The 12164-nt window shown below is 48.9% G+C and overlaps 1 protein-coding gene across 3 annotated transcripts in view; it reads right to left on the bottom strand.

Moving 5' to 3' along the window:
- The window catches only part of MATN2 (matrilin 2), a 127059-nt gene extending 121381 nt beyond the window's left edge, over positions 1–5678 (bottom strand). For 2 of the 3 annotated variants that reach the window (XM_035011587.1, XM_035011588.1), the window contains exon 1: positions 5465–5678. The gene's annotated coding sequence lies outside the window, so the exon portion shown is untranslated. The remainder of the gene's footprint in view (positions 1–5464) is intronic. The other variant, XM_035011590.1, reaches the window with a different exon arrangement.
- Between the last annotated feature and the right edge of the window lie 6486 nt (positions 5679–12164).

Below are 12164 nucleotides of genomic sequence, written 5' to 3'. Positions count from 1 at the left end.
TGACTTTGTTTTAACAATGTTTCTCCTCTCCATGGGACAATGAGTCTTTTCATTTAGCTCTAGCAAGGGGGTGGGGGAAGGGACAGAGGAGACTGCTCTGACCCTCTTAGCCTTGGGTTCTTCTAAGCATCCCCATTCCAAGTAAATTGTCAGGCGAGTAGGATCCCACCAGAGCCAACAGGATGTGCTATAGGCCTTGAGAGGAGAGGCCTGGCCCTGTTAGAACACCCTGCGTGACCTCAGTAAGGTGACTTCTCTCTCTGGGTTTTAATTAGTCAGCTGTAAAATGAGAGGCATGGCCTGAGAACAGTGTTTCTCAACCTAAACCAGGCCACAGGCCAGCACAATCCTGCGATCCTAAAGAAGGCTGGGCATGACTTTCTACAAGGTGGTAAACTCTGCCTCTGGATAAGAAGAGAAAGGGGGCCGTTACTATTTTTTAAGTGCTTACTATGTCCCAGGCAGTGACCTGGGCATTTTCTATATTATCATCTCGTTGGATCCCTACAATCCTTCTGTGAGATGGACGAGTTCCCAATTTTATGAATGGGACACTAAGAGGGGAAGACACTCTCCAAGGCCTGAGAGCTTGCTAAGGGACAAAGCCAAGCTTCTATCCCCGCCATCTCCCTGGCCTGAGGAGCTCAGATTCTTATCACAGTCAGTGCCTCCCTCCACGCTGGTCCCTTGGCCTGGAAGCCCTACATGAACAAAAATCGCCTTCATTCCTCAAGGCTCAGCTCATTGTGTTACCCACTCTCTAAAATGTTCTCCAGTTTTCCCAGTAAGGATTGACTTCTCTATACACCCGGAACAGTGGGTTTGTTGTCTGCTCTAGCCCTCGCTTTCTTTTTCTTGCTACTAGATCTGTCTCCCTGCCTCATTTGTGGGCTGTTCCTTGGGACATACCTTGTTATTGGTGTATCACCCATGTGCTGGGGGCCAAATTTTATAAATAAGTTTTTAGAAAATAGACAAATGATGAATAAACACACTTATTGACCAACGAAAGATCAATAAATGTTGGATCAAACTGGCCCTAGTTTGGCAACTGACAACTGCCAAGTCCCAGCTCATGTCTTTCTCTATATAGGATATTTGCCTAAATAAAGGCAACGCCAGCGGCTATCTCCTATGACGGGAGGACCCCCTCCCTCAAATTTCTCAGCCAAGTTAAATATATAATTTTGTTTTATTTTATTTTATTTTATTTTTTAAAGATTTTATTTATTTATTTGAGAGAGAGAGAATGAGAGACAGAGAGCACGAGAGGGAAGAGGGCAGAGGGAGAAGCAGACCCCCTGCTGAGCAGGGAGCCCGATGCGGGACTCGATCCCGGGACTCCAGGATCATGACCTGAGCCGAAGGCAGTCGCTTAACCAACTGAGCCACCCAGGCGCCAAGTTAAATATATAATTTTAAAAGGATATAGATTAAATATCAAATATCGAGTCACAGTAACTAATGTATCAACTTAGTCACAAATGCCTATTCAAAACACTTTAAATTACAAAATAATGTTATCACTTTAGAAGTAAGGCTTTTCTCATTAAAAATGTTCCATAAAACAATGTTTTCAAATGCTTGCCTTTCAAACATCACTATTGTGTCAACAACAAAGATACGTTTTGAGTCTTCTAACCTCTCCACCCCCCAACTAAGTTGTCTGAGACACAGCACTTTCCAGACCCATATGGGATGCTGCCGCTGGAGGTTTTATCTCGGGCCAACAGAAGAGGACAGTGTATCTCTGCAACTTACTCACTCATTGTGTTGTTCTTTAAAGGACTGTATCCAGCACCATCCAATCCTTGCAACTGGGAAACTGTGCCCTCAAGAATAATGACAAAATCCGAGTTGATTTTTTTTTATTGTTTTGGTATGTATCTAGATGTATCCAAAGGTAGCACTTTGATTGAGAACATTTTGAACATAGTGTGTCTTCCCCAAACAGCACTTTGTTCAAAATATTTGCTAGATTCCCTGTACTTTGAGAGACTTTGCAAGGACTCAAATAGAGGGCAATTTCCTCTTTTCTAAGGAATAATTTTTTGGGGGGAAAAAACCCTCCCCTCATATTTTGGTATATATGGTCATTCCTTCCATATCTTTTTTTCCCTTCCATGCACTCAAGCACCAAATCCTGCCATTTTTTTTCTCAGTGATGCCACTCATGTCTTCTTCCCTTCCCATCCACACCGAGGTCACAGTCCTAGACCTTATTCCCATCACAGAGACCACTGGCAGCTACCCCCCCCCCCCAATATCTTCCTTCCTCTCCTTCCTTGGTAATACTCCCACTTTTTACGTGGACGTGTGACAGGCTAGAATAAAGACCATGGCTCCCAGTCCTCCCTTCTTGCCTTTGTGACTACATGCTGGCCAGTGGATGGCAGTGGTCATGGTATGTACAACTTCTGAAAAGTGTCCTAAAGGAGGGATGGGGAATTGACCTCCTTGCTTCCTGCTTTCCTGCTAGCTGGAATGAGAACATCCTGGCTGGGTACCCAGCAGTCATGTTGAACCATGACCCACGATAGAAATGGAAGCCACGCTGCATGGTAAAGCGAGGCACAGGAGTGTGGGTCCCTGACCTCACTCTCACTTTGGACTCACCACCTCCAGGCTTCTAGAACGCAAGACAGAAATAAACTCCCTTCTCGAAGCCACCGTTATTTCAGTTTTTTTCTGTAAGTTGGAATTGAACATTAGTCCTAATTAATAGACTGTTTCCAAGTCTCCCCTACTGAATCCATCTAGCACCAGTGCTGAATTTAATCTTCCCAACACACTATCATGCTTGCTTATCATGTTCCTGCTCAAAAACTGCCAGAGTTCCAACTTCCCCATGCCAACACAGTAAAATCTAGATTCCTTAGTTTAGCATTCAAAGCCCTATCGTCTGGCCCTGCGTTATAATGCTGACCTCAACAACTCCCCCCAGCCACCCCCCCAACACACACACAAACACACAAACACACACACAGGGCTGAGACTGGCAGCCAGGTCCTTCAGGTGCCAAGATCAGTGTGCTCTCCGGGTTGGGCCCCCGCTCCCTCTCACCACTGACCTCGTCACTACCACCAATTCCTGACAAGGGCCCAAGCGTCTGGGATCCAGCCCAGCCCTGCCTTTCCCTCTGAATCCCCTTCAGGGTCCTGCCAGGTGAGGCAGTGATGGCCGTCTGCCAAGCCACATGGCAGGGTTCAAAGATGAGCTCACAGTCTGGAGCTCCAGTGGCAACTGGTCCCTTGGAAGGGCCTTTCTGGCACTGTTTACTAGCAACAGTGACGACATGTTCCGCTCTTCTTGGCGCTTCAGGCTCCCTCTTCCCATGATCCTCCCGAGCTATTCTCACAGTGGGAAGCAGGGCAGCCCTCCTGAGCTTCCCTAAAGATGGGGAGTCCCAGGAAAGGGTTCTCTTGAACAGAGGTGCTGCAGACCAGAGGGCAGTGGGTCCCAGGGAAAGCGCTAGAGACCCTCTGACCCACTCGACTGGTCTTAAACGCCAGCACTCACCCCTGAGGCTTAGCATGTCCTCTGTCACTGCCTGCCCGGCTTCACGCCCAACACCTGGTGCCCACCAGCATTGACACCCATCACACCCTGTGGCCTGCTTTTCTGAGACCTGAGCCTGTCTCTACCCCTTTCTCCAGCCACACCCCTGCCTTACTCCTTGCCTTCTTTTAGGCACCAGTCAGAGCTGTTTTGAGGAAAATTGTGGGATCTCCTTCTAGAACTTCCAAAGACCCTCCTATTTCTTTGCTGTCTTTCAAGGAGCAATCACCTATTTCCTTTTCTTTAAATCTTGGGCCTCATTACAACTACCTCTGGCTGAACAGAGATACCTGGTGCTTGCTGGTAAGAGCCCAGGGCATGACAACCATGGGAGGGTATCTCGGAGGTGGACTCTGCTATGGCGTCACCAGTGAGTGAGCTCAGGCCACAGTGGTTCCAGTTTGTCTGGGTCTGGATGCTAGGAGCAAGGGAACCCTGGAGCCCAGGTTTACAAAAAAGAGAGTCCTGGCAACTGGGAGGCCTCAGGCTGAATTCTACTGGCAGGAATAAAAGTGTGGACAGGTAGTGAAGAGCCACAGATCTGTGCATTCTCAAGGGGATTCTAAGGGACCAAGTTTCAGGGGCGAAGAGGAAACTTTCCAGGCCATAAACCCATTTTGGTATCTTGACATGGTTTTATGAAGCTGTCCCTTAGAGAGCAGGTAGGGAGAGCTGCGCAGGAGTGGCCTCCAGAATGGAAAACCCCAGTTAACGACATGTGGATTATCTGCCACCTTCCTGTATCTGTGGAGAGGCTATCTTCCTGAGTTGGGGAGGAGGTGACTGCTCATAGGAACTCCTTGCTTTCTCTGGTAAGAGAGGTAATGGAACTCACCAGGTAGCTTTAGGATGTGCCTGGAACTGTTCTAAGGACTTTAATCCTCACAGTCCTGTAGGTATTAACATCTCCATTAGACAGATGAGGAAACTGAGGCATAGAGTAGTTGGGTTACTCCGAGGTCACCAGCCCGTGAGCTTCACAGCCAGGATTTGAACCTAGACGGGCTAATCCCAGATTCTATGCATTTTACCACCTACCCCTACAGCCTCCCCTCTCCTGGAAGGCCCGCCCAATCAATGCACTTGGTGCAGATGCATCCTGGCCCCCTGATTTATGACAATTTGGAACTTGGTCAAATGGGTTGGTTCAGGGTGGGGGTCTGTTCCTGAGGAGCTACCTTCCCGGGCGTCCAGTCCTGGAGACCTTAACGAGAGAGGGTCCCCGTTTTTCTGTCTCCTCCCCAAACTGTCCTCGGGGGGTTTCCAGCAACTACCACAAAATGCCCTCCCCCTTCTCTCCCTTCTCCACAATGGAGAGACACCGGACGGAGGACCAAGAACAAAATCCAGATGACACGGCATTAAAATACCAGCCGACCGAGGGGAGGAATCCGACTCGATCGGGCCTGTCAGTAGGACAGGAATCACACTGGATGTGCCCGCTCAACAAGTCTCCCCCCCCCCCCCCCCCCCCCCCCCCCCCCGGGCCGCGGGAGCCCAGGTCCGGAGTCCCCGCGGCGGGGCACAGCGCCCCCACGGGGCCCTGCGGGCTGGCGGCCGCGCCGTGCGCCCCGAGCAGGGAGCGCGCCCCGCTCGCCCGGCCGGGCTGGCCTGACTTCTCGCCGCCCGGGGGTCCGGGCAGCGCCGACCTCCGCTCGCGCCGGCCCAGCGGGGTCCGGAGCGACGGGCCCCGGGGCGGGAGGGGGCGCCTGGCCGCAGGGGCCGCGCGGAGCCGCAGGGGCCGGGGCGAGGCGGGCGCGCAGGCCTGGGGGCAGCGGCCGCGTGCGCCCGTCCGCCCGAGCTCTGCGGTTGGTCTGTCGGTCCGTCAGGCGGTCGGCCGGTGTGTCCGCGCCTCGGGGCAGCCGGGGCCGTGCGCAGAGCCCCGGGGAAAGCGCGCCCCGCTCACCTGCAGCCGCTGCCGCGGGCGCCTGGGCAGCGAGACGGGCGCAGCCACCCGGGTCTCCGTCGTCGGCCTCCTCGGCGCTCGGAGGGGCGCGGTTCTCCTCGGGGGTCGCTCGTGGGAGCCGCGGCCGCTGTCTCCTCCCTCGCCGCTTCCTCCAAGTCCCATCCCAGAGCGCTCCCCTCGCTCGCTGGCTGCCTGCGAGGCTCGGGGCCAGCGCGGGAGGGCGGCGGGGAGGCGGCGCCGCGGCGAGGGTGGGGAGCGGGCCGGGCGGAAGGAGGGGTGTCTTCTTTGGGGATGGGGAAGGCGCGGGGAGGGAGCGGCCTCACCCTGCGGGCAGCCCCGGAGCTGGGCGCCCCGGCCGTGCGCCCTGCCTGCCGCCACCCCGCTCCTCTCGGTCCCTCCGCCAGCCCAGGCGGGATTCGGACTCCAGGGGTCCGGACCGCAAACTCCGAACAACAGAGGCTTTGGGGGACTTGCGGCGTGGGGGGGGGGAGGGGAGAGCATCTCCTGCGAGAAGGGAGGCATGGCAGGGGTACTCTATCCTGAACTTGGGGTCATGATCTGCAGGAGGCATCCCTCGATGATGGTGATGAGGAAAAAATGGTGAGAATTGGGATAATTGGGGACAAGTGCCAGGACCTGCCTTGGCAGTGCCCAGAACACCCCACCAGTGCCAGTTCGTATTAACAGAACGTCCACTGGCCGGGGACCAGACCAGGCCCGGGGGTGGGGAGCGAAGTAAGGATGCCAGGACACAGAGGAAACAAAGAAGGAGCAGAGAAAGTCTAGTTCAGACAAGACTTTTGAAATTATGCGCGAAAGATATTTGCAACTTTGTAAGGTGGGAGAACATGACCTTAGAGGTCTCCGCAGAACTTTGGAGGGATGCAGATGACAGGATTGGGCAGTGGCAGGGAGAGGGCCTGGTATGACCAGCGTGGGTGAGTGGGCAATGTACACCAAGCCAGCACACTTCCTAATAATGGCTCTAAAATTCTGTCCCCAAACACGGACCCAACACACCCAGCCCAGGTTTTAACAAGCTAAGGGGGAGAGGCAGCAGAACTAATGAGTTTCAAAACGTTTGGTGGTGCCAGAGTCTGATAATTTACGTCCTCTTGGCTGCCTTTACTCCTAACCATCACTCCTATTTTATGATCGAGTTGGTTTCTGGAATATAAATGAACACCAGGGACAAAATCAATTTCTCAGAAAAGCTCCAGAGGTGGGAAGTAAAACTTCTAGTCATAACGCAAGGGGTTAACATACTCAAGCCATCAGGCAACAACATGGTGCCATAATGCAGAGAAAGACTCTTGGATTCATGTTCCCTTGTTCCCCTAACCTGCCCCTTAGGCCCACCAGGCACTCTTGGCTGCCTGCGCATATCAGAAATGGTTACTTTGTGTGTCTTTGGGAGGAGGTAGGTAGAGGTCAGAAAGCAGAGGAAAGTCTTCAGGAAATGTTTGGTCTCTAAAGTCTTGGATCCCACAGAAGAAAATTCTTCCTGAGTCTGGGCCAGTGAAAATCCCTTAGGAGCTAGGGAAGTTGAGTTGCAGTTTATGGAAACTTGCATTTAAAATGTGTTGCCTTATTCCAAGACACCAGTATGATCCAGTAATTTACCAAGAAAACAACAGCAATTCCAAAATCCTTCCAAATTTTAAGGAATTGTAAGTAAATAACTGATTCCAGGGACTCTAGGATATGCCAACTAAAATGGGTGTTTTTCTCCAGGGAATTCTATCAAAATTCTTCAGAATAGGAAATCTCTGTACGAAGCATTCCTGGGGCCAAGTCAAATGGGTCAATGAGTTGTTCTACCTTGTGGAATGATCCTCAGGTCTGCCAGAAAAAATGAAGCATAAGTGAGCTCAATGTCCTGAAATATCAAGTCAGAAAAAATAATGCCTTCATTTCCCAGTTACCTTTTTTTTTTTTTAAAGATTTTATTTATTTAATTGACAGAGAGAGACAGTGTGAGGGGGAACACAAGTAGGGGGAGTGGGAGAGGGAGAAGCAGGCTTCCTGCGGAGCAGGGAGCCCGATGCGGGGCTCGATCCCAGGACCCTGGGATCATGACCTGAGCCGAAGGCAGTCGCTTAACCCACTGAGCCACCCAGGCGCCCTCCCAGTTACTTTTGGTGAATGCAAGTTGATAACAACAGAGGCTCTTGGGGAGAGCCCAGATTTGCCTTTTCTGCCAGAGGCCTTGCTACCAGCTTAGTGTACAGAGAATCTTATTCAGAAGAAGTGTGGGTTTAAGATTTTCAGTTCTCATGCGGGCAATCGTACGCCCACAGACAAGAATGAGGGCGTATAGAAAGTTCAAGAGTCAGTTGGAATGGATAGCTGTCTAAATTCATTATACCTGGTAGCTCTACCGGGTCCAAATCTCAGTTCTCTATCTCCACATGTGGTCTATTGTGGCATAAGGACTGGGGTGGGGGACATCAATTGACCCAGGCCTCACAATCATGACTAACCTCATAGAGACTTTTGATATGAATTCATCTCTTCCTTATAAACCATTAAAACTTTCTGTTTTGTTTCGTTTTGCTTCCTAGAGGGCAGATTGAAATGAGACTATTAAATGGAAGGGGACCAGAAACCAAAGAGCAGACAGGTTGGTTCACAGACCCACAACCTAAAACAAACCTTGTATTGAATGGGTGAGAAGTGTAGAATTGCAGTCTTACCTCACTTGCACTGTGTTTCTCAAGGTGACTGATGACGTTTGAGTCCCGTGTAAACTGTTGGCGCTCTCCCCCTCTCATCAAGGGGAAGGGCAGGATGTCTTACCTAGGAGATATTCCCCCTTTGGGCCAGCTGCCAGTTGGTTGGGGCTGGAGGTTAAGAGGGGAGCACTGTGAGGAGGTGGCTGGGTTTCTACTCCAGCCCAGGACAGCACTTCCTTCTGGATGCCCCATCAGCATGGACAGCCGGTTCCATGTCCAGAAGATCCTCCTTGAGGAGGATGGTACTGCTGTCCCAGGTAGAATGATTTCTAAAAAAAAAAAAAGTACTCTCCCATCTTGGAAAGACAAGATGAAAGTGATCAGGAAAAAACTATAGCGAGTCAAAATTTTATTTAGGAAAACAATATACCATTCAAAGAGGACTCAGATGTTTGTATGTGATCTTGAACTTGGACCATTTGCTCCTGAGGGCAGGGACCAGGCCTTCTGCTTGTTTTCAGATATTGCCCTATGCCATGCAGTGGAAGGGACTGGGCTGTCATGGCCTGAACCTGGAGTTCAGAACCTTGTAATGTTTGGGAAATCAGGTTGATGAGGCTACCTATTAAAAATGAGTTAATAGCAGGGAGTGGGGAGTTTCAATGCATAGGCAAGAGTGAGTGGAAATCTGACTTGTTTTCTTGGATATTGGCAAGGCTAAAACACTGCCTGTCTTCCTGGAAACTGGTTTCCCCTTCGGAGCAGAGGATGGACCTGCTAAGCATGGCAGCATCACTCCACTGCTTGTTTCATCCTTAAACCTAGGAATGGGTACAAAGTGGTCTGCCATTAGAGGCCAATAGCCTCAGGGCGCCTGGGTTGCTGAGTCGGTTAAGCAGTTAAAAATTAAGCGTCTGCCTTCAGCTCAGGTCATGATCCCAGCGTCCCAGGATGGAACCCTGCATCGGGCTCCCTGCTCAGGGGGGAGCCTTCTTCTCCCTGTTCCCCTCACCCGACTTGTGATCTCTCTCTCTCAAATAAATAAACACAATCTTTTTAAAAAAGCCAATAGCCTCATACCTGTGACACACAACTGACTACCTTCTCTCAATGCCATTAATAAATTGATGTCTACATTGGTTGCCCGGTGTGAAATCAGATTGCACGATACTCAGGCAATGACTATGTGTATCTGCCCTATAAAATCCTACAGAAGGCTGGCAGAGCTCAAAAATGGCGAATCAAGAATAACAAATATATCAGAAGTTAGGACTTTTCCATGTTCTTTCTTGCTGAAGAAAATAACTGGGACGTGGTTATTACTGGGGTTCAACAGAAAGGGAAACACTACAGATAGTCCAGTGGAAAAGAATAAGGCAATGCACTGTGGAGAGCTGCAATAAATCATAAGATGGAGAAAAATAAGATGTAGTGAAATAAAGTGAACAATTTCATTGGGAGAGCAGTCTTTGAAAAGAAGCAATGGAAATGTCTTGACTCATTTAAAACAAGAATTGACAAAGCAATTCCCCGGTACAGAAAGTGCCAGAACATTACTGGCTATATGTGTACTGTATGTGAAGAGAAAGAGGTTGAGAAGAGGATGCAATAACCAAAATTTTAGAGTTGAAAATTTTCTTAGTTAGAGCAAAATGTCTAAGACACCTCAGCATCCCTGGCCAGGCCTAATGAGAGAGCCCTGCCTAGCACAGCTTCACCTTTAGCTCCAGCCTATGCCTGGGGGCAGAAGAATATTGTCAGAACCATTTCTGAAAATCAATTACAGGCATACCTCAGAGATACTGTGAGTTTGATTCCAGATCGGTGCAATAAAGCAAGGATTACAATAAAAGGAGTCGAGTGAATTTTTTGTTTTCCCAGTGCATATAAAAATTACATTTTTAGGGGCACCTGGGTGGCTCAGTCGTTAAGCGTCTCCCTTTGGCTCAGGTCATGATCCCAGGGTCCTGGGATCGAGCCCCGCATCGGGCTCCCTGCTTGGCGGGAGGCCTGCTTCTCCCTCTCCCACTCCCCCTGCTTGTGTTCCCTCTCTGTCAAATAAATAAATAAATAAAATCTTAAAAAAAAATTACATTAAAAAAATTTTTTTTATTTAAATTCAATTTAAATAACATATAGTGTATTATTAGTTTCAGGGGTAGAATTTAGTGATTCATCAGTTGCATATAATACCCAGTGCTCATTACATCACGTGCCCTCCTTAATGCCCATCACCCAATTACCCCACCCCACATCCCCCTCCCCTCCAGCAACCCTCAGTTTGTTTCCTTTGATTAAGAGTCTCTTATGGTTTGTATCCCTCTCTGGTTTCATCTTGTTTTATTTTTTCTTCTCCTGCCCTATGATCCTCTGTTTTGTTTCTTAAATTCCACATATCAGTGAAATCATACGGTATTTGTCTTTCTCTGACTTATTTCGCTTAGCATAATACCCTCTAGTTCTATCCATGTCTTTGCAAATGGCAAGATAATCATTCTTTTTGATGGCTGAGTAGTATTCCATTGTATATATATACCACATCTTCTTTATCCATTCATCTCTTGATGGACATCTGGGCTCTTTTCATAGTTTGGCTATTGTGGACATTGCTGCTATAAACATCAGGGTGCGGGGCACCTGGGTGGCTCAGTCAGTTAAGTGTCTGCCTTTGGCTCAGGTCGTGATCCCATGGTCTTGGAATCGAGCCCGACATTGGGCTCTCTGCTCAGCAGGGAGCCTACTTCTTCCTCTCCCTCTACCTGCCGCTCCCCCTGCTTATGCTCTCTCTTCTCTGTCAAATGAATAAATAAAATCTCTAAAAAAAAATCAGGGTGCAGGTGCTCCTTTGAATCACTATGTTTGTATTCTTTGGATAAATACCTAGTAGTGCAATTGTTGGGTTGTAGCTCTATTTTTAACTTTTTGAGGAGCCTCCATACTGTTTTCCAGACTGGCTGCACCAGTTTGCATTCCCACCAACAGTGTTAAGGGGGTTCCGTGTTCTCTGCATCCTCGCCAACATCTGCTGTGTCCTGACTTGTTAATTTACATTATGTGTAAAAAATGTACATAACTTAATTTAGAAAGATTTTATTACTAAAAAATGCTAACCATCATCTGAGCTTGCAGCAAGTTGTAATCACTGATCACAGGACTCCAAAAGCATAAATTACAGAAGAAAAAATAGATAAATTGGAATTCATCAAAATTAAAAGCTTTTGTGCCTCAGTGGACACCATCAAGAAAAGACAATCCACAGAATGGGGAAAATCTTTTGCAAATCATAGACTGATAGGAGACTTGTAGCTAGAATATATAAAGGACTCTTACAATTTAATAATAAAAATACAGCTCAATTTATAAAAGGTCAAAATTTCTGAATAGACATTTTGGCCAAGAAGGTATTCAAATGGTCAATATGCAAGTGAAAAGATGCTCAATATAATTTGCCATTAGAGAAATGCAAATCAAAACCACAAGACATCGCTTCACACCCACCAGAATGACTGTAATAAAAAGGACTGGCAAGCGGTTCTACCGAAACCTGCAGGCCAGCACCTGCCCCTGCACCAGCCCCGTTCCCATGGCCCTGCCACAAAACAATGAGAGAGACAGTCCTTGGCAGGCTACCGCCCCAGGGTACTGCACAGAAAGCAGACTGAAACACACCCCATTCTTCCTGTGAAAAAGGCCTATTTACTTGTCCTGGAACTTCAGCCCATGGGGCAGGCTTCAGGTTTACCACACTTCTAGAGGCTATGGAAGCACTCTCAGGGAATGTAGGCTGGGGGGACACTCTCCCTTGGCCTCACTATAGCTTGTCTGTACCACCCAGCAAGCAGCTTATACACTTGTCTGGAACCCCAGTTTTCGCAACTGCCACCAAGGGAGCACCTCCAGATCACCTGGGCTGGAGGCCAGCAGAGTTTACAATCCTGGTCTCATAAGTCTGTATATATATGCATATCTTAAAAGCTGTTGCCTGAGGGACCAGCTTCCAAGCAACCCGAAACTAGGTGCTGAGG

This window comes from Mirounga leonina, unplaced genomic scaffold (assembly GCF_011800145.1).
Source record: "Mirounga leonina isolate KUSES-001 unplaced genomic scaffold, KU_Mleo_1.0 Mir_165, whole genome shotgun sequence".
NCBI classification, from domain to species: Eukaryota; Metazoa; Chordata; class Mammalia; order Carnivora; family Phocidae; genus Mirounga; species Mirounga leonina.
Note: the sequence above shows the minus strand (reverse complement) of the source record. Positions and strands in the feature narration are given on the sequence as shown.